The following is a 13343-nucleotide window of genomic DNA, read 5'->3' on the forward strand; positions in this document are numbered from 1 at the left end:
GAATTAGGCCCTATCTACGGCGATGAAATAAAGGAATGATTTATTTGAAAAGCTGGAGGAAGTAACCACATAAATGAAACAAGAGTAACAGATTAAAGATACTTTATTCATACAGGACACACAACAGATGGAGATACATATCTCAATGAAATACAAACAACTCTCAACAGTGGTATAGTATTATCACTTATAATTTATTGACAATTTTTTCACTTGCACTTGTATTTTACTGGCTTCTAGAAACATTAAAAGTTACATTTTATTATTAGTGGTCACTTATCTAAATAGTATGTGACTTGAAGTGGTAATATTACCAAACATAAAAATAGTGCATGAGTGCCCTAATAAAGGAATACTTCCTCTCTTTTGGTTTAACTACATAACCAGAGGGTTACTCAGATGGCCGATGTTCATGCAGAGTGATCCAAAGCTGCACCTTTGAATGCAGCAGATTACAGAAGCATGCATGAAGTGTCTACTTGAAGGAAGAAAATTTTAAAGCGCTGACACTCTGTATATATATATGAAATATATTTTTATTATTTAAACTTCAAAGTTTTTTAATACCAAAGAATAAAATAATATTAAAAAAATATAAAATCAGCAATACAATTAAAAACACATTCCTTTATCCATATAATAAACCATGTACATGACCCTCTTTTCTGGTCCCTAGAGACTGTTGGCAATTATTTGTTACTTTTATTCTAAACACAATTGTTTTGATTCAGTCTCTGTGGAGCAGAAAAGCTCCCAACTCCCTGCAACACAATGACTCTGCTAACTATGTAGCTAATTATACTAAACGAAAACACCTACAAGGTTTCCAATTATTCTTATTATAACACCATATCACTCCTTATATACTTTTAAAATAACATTATAATGTCCACAATCTGAGGGTTTTTTTTAAACGTGATATATGGATTTTGTTTTACCGTTCTGGCACCAGATTTTAATCAGTAGAATAAGCTGAAATACGTTGGAGTCTATGGGGTCGATTCTATTCGGCAACTTAAGAATAGCGCCGGGAATTAGCTCCCGACGCTATTCAATTCAGCTGCTAGTGACCCGCAATTGTCGGGAATTCTTCTCTCATCCCCGGGGGATGAGAGAAGAAACCCGACAAAAGTGCTGCCTCGCGGCTGGCGCGAGGCTGATTCTGTCGGGAATCAGCATCGCCGCTGGTAGTTAAGTCGGAGAATGCCCGTTCTCCCGACAAAACTACCTGTTAAGTCGGCGAGAACGGGACATCGCCGACTTAACTGGAGCTGAATTGAATAGCGTCGGGAGCTAATTCCCGGCGCTATTCTTAAGTTGCCGAATAGAATCGACCCCTTTGACTCAAAGATTGAAATTTAACAGTGTGCACGTTGCTAGGGTGTTTCAATTATCCCTCAGCGCAGAAAAAGTCAGTTGCACATATAGTGTTAACACATGGCCATGTATGTAGTTTTTATGCAGTTTTTATGCATCAACTTTACCATTCTTAATGTCCGTGGAGAATTTACGCTGGTCAATAGAACTCCCGGCTCTGGTAGCTAAATTCCGTTTAGTTGAGCCAAATCTGGAGGTCCAAATCCAGTTCCACTTTGGTTGCAGGGCTTACACAGATAACGGTTCTGTGTATCTGCTGATGCTGCTAAAACGCGTTTCTCCGCCTCCCATCACCATCGGCGGCTTCATCAGTTAGTATATATATAGATATATCTATTTATACTTCACAGAAGCATGCAGGAGGCATATTTTTATACATCACAGAAACATGCAGGAAGGATCTATTTTTTTACATCACAGAAGCATGCAGGAAGCGTCTATTTATACATCACAGAAGCATGCAGGAGGCATCTATTTATACATCACAGAAGCATTCAGGAAGGGTCTATTTTTTCACATCACAGAAGCATGCAGGAAGCGTCTATACATCACAGAAGCACGCAGGAGGCGTCTATTTATACATCACAGAAGCATGCAGGAGGCGTGCTAATGTGCAATCAGCTTACATCTCTGAATTTGCCTTTATTTCCAAATTTTAAAAATCATATATAAGGCCTTCCTAGAATTTCAAGCTAAACCTTTAATATGCTGTATGGAAACACAAATAACTAATTTGATGAAATTTTTCTGTGTTTTTATTGCACTTTTCCTATGCAAATACACTTATGCATTTTTATTTTACATGTTCTCTATGAATATCATTTTAACCAAGAGTGTCAACTTTGATATAAAAACCTGATATACTGTGCGTGCTATATTCCCGGACCTTAGAAGTATTGAGGAAGCAAACCCAGAAACACCCTAAAGGAAATATCACTAACATTTTTACCACAATAATCATTAATTTGATTTGTATCAAACTAATTTTAAAAACAAGTTTCCATTTCATGGTGTACATAGATGGCAAAAATCACCCTTAACAGAGCTGTTAATAGACACCCCAATATATTTTTAAGATGCACGCAAACCTAATATACTTGCCTAAAGCAAAAAGGTCCCTAATTTGCACCCCAATGGAGGAATTCAATTGGGCACGAGATTTGTGGTAAAAATCCTTCCGTACCTCGGGGGTAATTCCAAGTTGATCGCAGCAGGATTTTTGTTAGCAGTTGAGCAAAACCATGTGCACTGTAGGGGAGGCAGATTTAACATGTGCAGAGAGAGTTAGATTTGGGTGGGGTGTTTTCAATCTGCAATCGAATTTGCAGTGTAAAAATAAAGCAGACAGTATTTACCCTGCACAGAAACAAAATAACCCACCCAAATCTAACTCTTTCTGCACATGTTTTATCTGCCTCCCCTGCAGTGCACATGGTTTTGCCCAACTGCTAACAAAAATCCTGCTGCGATCAACTTGGAATTACTCCCCTCGTGCACAATTTTGGACTACCACGGGTATGCGCCCTGCCGATACACGATGTGTCCAATTTAAAAAAAAATGGCTGTGGGGTTTTCAGTGCTGAAAACCCTGCATCAGATGGGGGGGGAAAAAACTCTCTGGGGCTTGCAATGGTCTCCCCTCCCATCTTCCACTGGGGAGAGGGCTGCTGGGAGGCTCAAGGGCTGCTGTCTCCAGAGAGGGAGTGCACATACATGGGGGAATGGGGGAGCGGAGGTCATACACCGGAGGTCACATACAGTGTGGGACTGGGGCATGAAGGGCCCACCGGGCGCATGCAGTAGTAGGGGCCCATATTTAGGGGTGTGGCCACTCCAGAGCGGTGTGGCCAACCACCACAAGGCTTGGCTAGCCATTAAAGAGTGCATGGGCTGGACTCCTTGACAAATTTATATAGTAAATACTGCTGAGGAAAGATTACATGATAATGTACCAGATTAACAATATGCACTATATAAATGCACTATAGAAAATACATCATAGTCCTGTGCAGTATAAAGGGGGGTACTCACAAAGCAATCGCTGATTTGCAGCGATCACTCCGTGTGTACCCCCTACAGCGATAGCGATGCGCAGCCCCGCACATCGCTGGTGCTAGATTGGCCTGCATGCAGGCCAATCTAGCAGGTCGCTCACTTCACCCGCTGGGTGAAATGAGCGGCCCCCCATCTCCCCCGCATCGCTCAGCACACATCGTGCTGTGCTGAGCCGGGGGAGAGATGTGTGCTGAGCGGTTTGTTCAGCACACATCTCTCCCCACACCTGCCGGTGAGTACTGGCCTTAAGGTAAAATATGTATAATGTAGAAATCGAGTGCACAGTCTGGATCCTGATCCCTAGAGGAGGTGGGGGCCTCCCAGGCAGGGGGGCCCCACCGGTGGTTTCCCCTGTACCCCTGTGGGTCAGTCCGACCCTGGTCACATACTTACACACATTTACAGACACTCCCACAGTGGGCAATTACTGACTAAGCTTAAATTGAAACTTACAACTGCTTTAGTCCCATGCGGGGGAGTTAATGATTTTAGGAAAAAATCAACCTTGCAATGGGAGTGTGTGAAAAAAAAACACAGTGATTTCTTTATAAATCATTTACAGTCCTTTTTTTGAATCGCTAAACCCCCAGGCTGCAGGAAAAACCTGCATCGCAAGGGTTTTTAAATTTCCCACACTCAACTGAATTTATTCCAGAGCATGCATAACAATAATCAATATAAATTAACACACGTATTAACAAACAACATTGTGCAGGGAAGTTTTTTATTTTTTTGCTTCAGTCTGCTACTATCTGAAATGATACATGTCAACATTATTTTTTAACTATTCTACAAGTGTGCTTGTTAGACCTCAGGCCCTCACATACAGTGTCAACACATACGCTCTATTTTTATTTTTTTATGTTTTGCAGGAGCACATTTGGACATAGCTTTTATGACGATCTTGCAATGCTGTGCTTCCATATGAACAACATAATAAGTAAAACTCTGGCATTGGCACTTAATATATACTGTACATAGGGGTCGATTCTATTCGGCAACTTAAGAATAGCGCCGGGAATTAGCTCCCGACGCTATTCAATTCAGCTCCAGATGTCCCGTTCTCGCCGACTTAACAGGTAGTTTTGTCGGGAGAACGGGCATTCTCTGACTTAACTACCAGCGGCGATGCTGATTCCCGACAGAATCAGCCTCGCGCCGGCCGCGAGGCAGCACTTTTGTCGGGTTTCTTCTCTCTTCCCCTTGGTTCTTTACCCCAGGTGGTGTGTCATATATTTTTTGTAGGTACAGACACATACAAAAGAATAAAATCCTTTTGGTTGCAATATTATATGATTGGTTAGATTTAAAAGACTCATTTTAGCTGCAGGAGAGTATGAATGGCTGAAGTCTTTCTGTAGATATCACAGCTTCACGTCTATAGTAAATGTTCAGATACATAGGGGGTTATTCAGGTCATATCGCTAATCGATGCGACCACTATAACCCCATTGGTAACACCAGAGCACATGTGCAGGTCCCATCCTGCACGGGCACTAGCAGCTAATGCGATCAGATTGCATTGGCTGTGAACGGCTCTACCTGATTGACAGGCAGAGGTGGTCAAAGGGCGGTGATGAAGCGTTGTGGGAGTGGTGCGGACAGAACAGAGGTGGACTGGGGTTTTTGGGGCAGCTGCATGATGTCACACAGCTGCTCCGATCAAGTAATGGCAGCAAACCGCCTGCATACACAGCCTAGCTGCGGATGCAGGGGGTTATCCAAAGTTGCTGCGAACACAATTTAATTACAGTCGCAGCCACTGGGCAGGCCATTTAGCATGCTTGGTAGCCTTGCAGCCATCAGCATACAATAGAAAGGACTGCAGATTCTACTAAAAAGCAGAATCTGCAATCCTTATTGAATAACCCCCATAGGGTGGTATCCAATTAGCAGCGGTAAATTACCGCAGCAAATTGTCTCACCGGGGGCTATCCTATTAGCCCGGATAAGCCGTCATGAGCCGCGGCTTATCAGGGATTTTGTTTCACCTGCCTAAGGCAGGCAAAACCAAATCCCTGGAAATAGCACCATTTTGATCACATCCAATATTTTACCACAGCTAACTGGATAACGCCCAAGGTCCCGATTTTGACTGAGATGCCATTTTTTCTTCAAAGTGTCATCTCGGTAATTTACTAAGCAAAAATCACGGCAGTGATGAGGGCATTCGTAATATTTTGGAAGTCCTAGGAAAAAATCACGAATCAATACACCATCGGTCAAATCTGCCTGCAATTTGGTAGAAATCGGGAATTTACTAAAAAGTGCAAAACACAAACACTGCCGACAATAGCCAAACACTGCCGTGATGAAATACAAATCGTGAAAAAGTGCTAAAAAAAAAACAGACCTGCTTTTTTATCCCGTTTGTATAGGCATGCACGGATCCATGAGATCCGTGCATGTTTTTCAGTGGGAAGGGGTGGGAAATGTTATAATTTTTCCAAAAAAAAATGCGTGGGGTCCCCCCTCCTAAACCAAACCAGCCTCGGGCTCTTTGAGCCGGCCCTGGTTGCAGAAATATGGGAAAAAAATTGACAGGGGTTCCCCCATATTTAAGCAACCAGCACCGGGCTCTGCGCCTGGTCCTGGTTCCAAAAATACGGGGGACAAAAAGCGTAGGGGTCCCCCGCATTTTTGAAACCAGCACCGGGCTCCACTAGCTGGACAGATAATGCCACAGCCGGGGGTCACTTTTATACAGTGCCTTGCGGCCGTGGCATCAAATATCCAACTAGTCACCCCTGGCCGGGGTACCCTGGGGGAGTGGGGACCCCTTCAATCAAGGGGTCGTCCCCCCAGCCACCCAAGGGCCAGGGGTGAAGCCAGAGGCTGTCCCCCCCCCCCATCCAATGGGCTGCGGATGGGGGGCTGATAGCCTTTGTTGAAAGTAATGAATATTGTTTTTAGTAGCAGTACTACAAGTCCCAGCAAGCCTCCCCCGCAAGCTGGTACTTGGAGAACCGCAAGTACCAGCATGCGGCAGAAAACCGGGCCCGCTGGTACCTGTAGTACTACTACTAAAAAAATACCCCAATAAAGACATTACACACACACCTTGAAAGTATAACTTTAATGCATACATACACACCACCATATACACATACTTACCTTATGTTCACACGAGGGTCGGTCCTCCTCTCCAGTAGAATCCATGGTGTACCTGTTGAAAAAATCCTACTCACCAAATCCAGTGTAGAGGGCTCCTCGGATAATCCATTTGTAATCCACGTACTTGTAAAAATAAAAAAACGGGACACCCGACCACGAACTGAAAGGGGACCCATGTTTTCACATGGGACCCCTTTCCCCGAATGCCAGAAACCCCCTCTGACTGATGTCTAAGTGGGTTTCTTCAGCCAATCAGGGAGCGCCACGTTGTGGCACCCTCCTGATCGGCTGTGTGCTCCTGTACTGTCTGACAGGCGGCACACGGCAGTGTTACAATGTAGCACCTATGCGCTCCATTGTAACCAATGGTGGGAACTTTGAGGTCAGCGGTGAGGTCACTTTCGGGCGCAGAGCCCGGTGCTGGTTGCTTAAATATGGGGGAACCCCTGTCAATTTTTTTCCCATATTTTTGCAACCAGGGCCGGCTCAAAGAGCCCGAGGCTGGTTTGGTTTAGGAGGGGGGACCCCACGCAATTTTTTTTTTACGTTTAAACATTTATTTTATTTTTTACAAGGTGCACAATGAAGCCCTGCACGGATCTCTCAGATCCGGCCGAGATTCATTGTATTAAAGTCGGCAGTGTTTTACAAGTCACTCACGTAAAACACTGCCTAAAAAAACGAATGACATCGACATCGGAAAAAACGAAAATGCAGAATACGGCAGCTTAGTAAATTAGTCGTAATCAATTCAAAAAGTTGCATATTTACACTTTCGATGTCATTCGTGATTGAACTTTGACCTCAAACGGGAAAATACGAATCTTAGTAAATTTACCCCATAGAGTGCATTATATTTTGTATAATAGAAACATTTTAATTGCACAATAAAACAAAGTAACAAAAAACAAGATGGAACCTTACCAGCTAAAACACTTTAGTAAGCAATGGTAAATAATGAAGTAGGAGTTCCGAAAAGTTCCTCCTTTAGCTCCCAAAGTGCTTGTGATGCTGAACTAGGTCTAAACAATGACAGATAAGATACAAATCACCATTCGAGTACCTGTGTGCTGTGTTGAGGAAGAGAGCACACAGGTGTTGAGAATTTGGATTGGTCCATTTGGATTTCATCGGAGATTGGTTGAGTCAAGTGGTTAATTTGTGTGTGTAAAATTAGGTCAATTTGTCATTTCTACAGAGATACAGATGTTTCCACTTACATCTAGCCTCCTGGCACATCAACCACTTAGCTGACGATCATATTCCCCAAAAACCGCTCAGAAATTGTCGTTTTTTTTTTTTTTTGTAATGAGCGAATTAGGTGAAGAACATGAACTTGATCCTATCCAAAATAATTAATTAGTTAAAAAAAAAAGTTTATTTTTATTAATATATTTTTTCAAACATTGATCGGGAACATCGAGACCATCGGAAACATTGCGACTTTAGTTTTAGAGGCCGGACAGCTGCCATATACACGGGGGGTGGGGGTGGGGGGTCTGGGGGCGATCATTTGCACTTACCAGCAGCTGCCATTGTCTGCAGCTGTTGGGGGTAGGGGATCCTGCCGTGCTGACCGATCAGCACTGATCAGCAGCACGGCAAACACTGGGGGAGGGTGCAGGGAGGCGAGGGACCTTCAAGTCCCTCTGACAGCAGCAGCGGAGGGAAATTTTCCTTCCTTGCCGCTGCTAACACAGTTTATCTGACTGGTCGCATCCTGTGCAACAAGGTCAGATAAAGCACTGCCTGGTGTGGTCGCATCTGATGCGACCATGCCAGGCAAGTGGTTAAACATCCTTTCTAGTCACTTCATGCTGTTGCGTGACTCGGTAGCGCCGACAATCTTTACATGCAACTTTTTCCATTAACATGTGTGTTATTTACAAAACTATGTAAATAGGACGCACAGGCAGCTTCTGCTGATTAAAATGATATGTGGCATGCCTATATTCTGCGTGCGACTGCAGCTGTATCTGCATATGAAATGCTACAGTACTTTTCTACAAACGCACAAAGAGTATAGGGGGTAATTCCAAGTTGATCGCAGCAGGATTTTTGTTAGCAATTGGGCAAAACCATGTGCACTGCAGGGGAGGCAGATATAACATGTGCAGAGAGAGTTAGATTTGGGTGTGGTGTGTTCAATCTGCATTCTAATTTGCAGTGTAGAAATAAAGCAGCCAGTATTTACCCTGCACAAAAACAAAATAACCCACCCAAATCTTACTCTCTCTACACGTTATATCTGCCCCCCCTGCAGTGCACATGGTTTTGCCCAATTGCTATCAAAAATCCTGCTGCGATCAACTTGGAATTACCCCCATAGGCATGCCACCTAGTCTGCTTGTACGTCCTATTCACATAGCGATGCAAATAAGATGCTTTTTGCCACAAAAGGACTCCCGACACTAAAAATTATACATATAAAACCTTACATCTACAAATTGAAGTTGTCAATTTACTTAATTTAAAAGCAAAGTACAGTGTAATGCATACACTGACAATATTGATCAGTCTACCTACCTACGGTAGTTTAAATTGTAGAAAGTGTCCTTTTATTGATTTTTTTATCTAAATAATCCTAAAATCTATTAAGTGGAGATCTGTTTAGTGCAGAATTAACATCCATAAATACAGATTCAGATACTTGCACATGTTAAAACTTTTGCTAAATTAGTGAGAATGAGTTCAAGCTTTTGGCCCTCATTCCGAGTTGTTTGCTCGCTAGCCGCTTTTCGCAGCAGTGCACACGCTAAGCCGCCGCCCTCTGGGAGTGAATCTTAGCTTAGCAGAATTGCGAACAAAGTATTCGCAATATTGCGAAAAGATTTTTCTTTGCAGTTTCTGAGTAGCTCAAGACTTACTCTTCCAGTGCGATCAGTTCAGTGCTTGTCGTTCCTGGTTTGACGTCACAAACACACCCAGCGTTCGCCCAGACACTCCCCCGTTTCTCCAGCCACTCCCGCGTTTTTCCCAGAAACGGCAGCGTTTTTTCACACACTCCCATAAAACGTCCAGTTTCCGCCCAGAAACACCCACTTCCTGTCAATCACACTCCGATCACCAGAACGAAGAAAAAAACTCGTAATGCCGTGAGTAAAATACCAAACTTCTTAGCAAATTTACTTGGCGCAGCCGCAGTGCGAACATTGCGCATGCGCAGTTAGCGGAAAATCGCACCGATGCGAAGGAAAATAACGAGCGAACAACTCTGAATGAGGGCCTTTATTCACGAAATCTAATTGGTCCTTGGCAGAATTAGTAAATTCAAGTTCAGGACAATATTTTTTTAAATGTACCTGACGTAGGGACACATAATTTTCCATTATTATATATGCTTTAATATAAGTTTTAGCTAAAAACAGAAAAAAGGCAACAGAAAATGAAAAGCATTCTATTATTATCATCATCAATTATTAGCATCTTATTCTCAAAGGAAAATATGGATTTAAAAAAAAAAAAATGTTCTCCCATTTCCTTTGATGAATATGTGACATTTATTTAATTCAACAGCAACATTAATCCTAAATCAACTGAACTTTCTAGGACTTCCAAAAATTGCAACAAAAGCCCACTTACAAATGTACACTATCTGAAGGACTGTTAACAATACAGACAACTGAAATCTAAGTGAGCATAGAAGAAATGAGCATAGATGATTTGTGATTAAGTACCAGTAGCACAGCGTATGGACCATGCAATTTTATACAAAGATGTGTCCTCATACACCTATGCTCAAATCTTGCCAAACAGCCATCCTTGGCACATTATAAAATTGGCAACAAAGTCATGCCGAGGACTGCTAAGATGTGCCAGTGCAGTACACAGCTCAACTGCTGAGTAGTCAGTGAATTGCTACTAAAAAACTATAACAGTGGGCAGCTGTAGTGAGCCTTAGCTGCTGGGCAATCCTGCAATGTTATCATAGGCATAATCTAAACAACAGTACACAAGGCAGTTTTAAAATTTTGGTACCGCCTTTTATTTGAGCAAAATTTACTTGCACAGAGACGCCCATTATAGGTTAACCGACTCATCTAATTTTGTTTAATTATTATTACTATCTTTTACAAAACTTTACTGAAGGTTAAATAGGGCCTGGAAGAAAGACTCACCAATGATCATCTGGAGCTGTCATGTGGAGGGATCAAAGTTTGTTTATGGTGCTTTAAAGCAGTGCCATAACTACGTGTGTGCCAGGTGTGCCTGGCACACAGCGCAGTCGCACTGAGGGCGCAACGGCCAGCGGCTTGTAATGAGCCAGTTTGACTCATTACAAGCTGCCTGTGCCGGAGGAGAGGGAGCAGCGGAGAAGGAGGAGGAGGGAGCCGCAGCAACGCTATGTAATTGGTAAGCAACGCTATGTAATTGGTAGCGGCGCCGCTGCAGCAGACCCTCTCCTTCCGCATTGGATGGCCCGGCGCTACTGGGATGCGCTTCCCTCATCCCAGCATTCACAGCGGTGGCGGCCAGCCAATGCTGAAGGAGAGGTACAGCTGCATGCGGCGCCGCTGCTGCTCCCTCCTCCTCCAGGAGCTCAGTTTCGTTAACCAGCCCAATGCAGTAGCAGGTACTTGAGACGACAATCGCTCGTAGCCAAATACACCACACACACTCACCACCAGAGAGGTGGTCAGCGGCTAATGCCATACCAACCCAAAGAAGCTATGTGCGTCAGGGTGGGCGCCTTGTGGAGCCCAGTGTACCTCGCAGAAAGATTTAACAACGGAAAGTTCTTACCATAAATCTCATTTTCTGCTGCAGGGTACACTGGGCTCCACAAGGATTAACATCGGGGATGTCCTAAAGCAGTTCCTTATGGGAGGGGACGCACTGTAGAGGGCACCAGAACCCGGCGTCCAAAGGAAGCATCCTGGGAGGTGGAAGTATCGAAGGCATAGAACCTTATGAACGTGTTCACTGAGGACCACGTAGCCACCTTGCACAATTGTTCAAAGGTCGCACCACGGTGGGCCGCCCAAGAAGGTCCAACCGACAGAGTAGAATGGGCTTTTATGGTAGCAGGAGCTGGACGACCAGTCTGTACATAGGCATGTGCAATCACCATTCTAATCCATCTAGCCAGGGTCTGCTTGGAAGCAGGCCAGCCACGTTTGTGAAAACCAAACAGTACAAACAGAGAATCAGATTTCCTAATGGAGGAAGTTCTCTTCACATAGATACGGAGAGCCCGTACCACATCCAAAGACCGCTCTTTGGAAGACAACTCAGGAGAATTAAAGACCGGAACCACAATCTCCTGGTTAAGGTCGAAGGAAGACACCACCTTGGGTAAATGACCTGGCCGCGTTCTAAGAACCGCCCGGTCGCGATGAAAAATCAAATGGGGAGACTTACAGGATAAGGCACCCAAGTCCGAGACCCTTCTAGCTAAAGCAATAGCCAGCAAAAACAGCACCTTAAGGGAAAGCCACTTAAGGTCAGCAGATGCAAGAGGTTCAAATGGGGACACTTGCAAGGCCTCCAGTACCACCTACAGATCCTAAGGGGCCACAGGAGGTACATAAGGAGGTTGAATCCGCAACACGCCATGAGTGAAAGTATGAACAATCAGGTAGGGCAGCAATCTTTCTCTGAAACCAAACCGACAAGGCAGAAATGTGAACCTTGAGGGAGGCCAGACGAAGGCCTAAGTCCAGGCCCTGTTGTAGGAAGGCCAACAGTTTGGCCGTGCTAAACTTGAAAACGTCATGATTGTGAGACGCACACCAAGTTAAAGTAAGCATTCCAGACCCTATGGTAAATCCGAGCAGAAGCCGGCTTACGGGCCTTCAACATAGTTTGAACGACCGCCTCAGAAAAACCCTTGGCCCTCAGGACGGAAGCTTCAAGAGCCACGGCGTCAAAGCCACACGGGCCAAGTCCTGGTAAACACAAGGGCCCTGAACGAGGAGATCGGGTCATTGTGGAAGTAGAAGGGGACGATCTAGCGAGAGGCCCTGTAGATCGGAGAACCAGTGCCGCCTGGGCCACGCTGGAGCGATCAGAAGTAGGTTTCCTCCTTCTTGCTTGAACTTCCGTATTACTCTGGGCAGAAGTGACACCGGAGGGAAGACATACAGCAGCTGAAAGTTCCATGGGATTGACAGAGCATCCACGAACGCTGCTTGAGGATCCCTCATCTATGCTCCGAAGACCGGAACCTTGTGATTGTGTCGGGACGCCATCAGGTACACATCTGGAAGGCACCACATGTCCACGAGAAGTTGAAACACTTCTGGATGAAGGCTCCACTCTCCGGCGTGTACGTCCTGACAACTGAGAAAGTCCGCTTCCCAGTTTAGGACCCCCGGAATGAACACTGCAGATATGGCCGGCAGATGGCGTTCTGCCCACTGAAGAATCCGTGATACTTCCCTCATTGCCATGCGGCTTCAAGTGCCGCCTTGATGATTGATATACGCCACCGTGGTGACGTTGTCCGATTGTACTTGAACAGGTCTGTTCTGTATTAAATGCTGGGCCAGGGTTAATGCATTGAACACTCCCCGCAGTTCCAGAATGTTTATCGGGAGTAGAGAATCCTCCTCGGTCCACCAACGCTGAAGAAAGTGTTGTTCCAACACCGTGCCCCAACCTCTCAGACTGGCATTCATCGTCAGGAGGGCTCAGTTGGATATCCAGAAGGGACGGCCCCTGCTCAATACGTTGGTCCTGGAGCCACCAGCTCAGTGACAGGCGGACCTCCGGAGACAGGTAGATCATATGAGATCTGATCCGGTGAGGCAGGCCGTCCCACTTGGTCAGAATTAACTTCTGTAGAGGGCGAGAAT

The sequence above is a fragment of the Pseudophryne corroboree genome, chromosome 1 (assembly GCF_028390025.1).
Source record: "Pseudophryne corroboree isolate aPseCor3 chromosome 1, aPseCor3.hap2, whole genome shotgun sequence".
NCBI classification, from domain to species: domain Eukaryota; kingdom Metazoa; phylum Chordata; class Amphibia; order Anura; family Myobatrachidae; genus Pseudophryne; species Pseudophryne corroboree.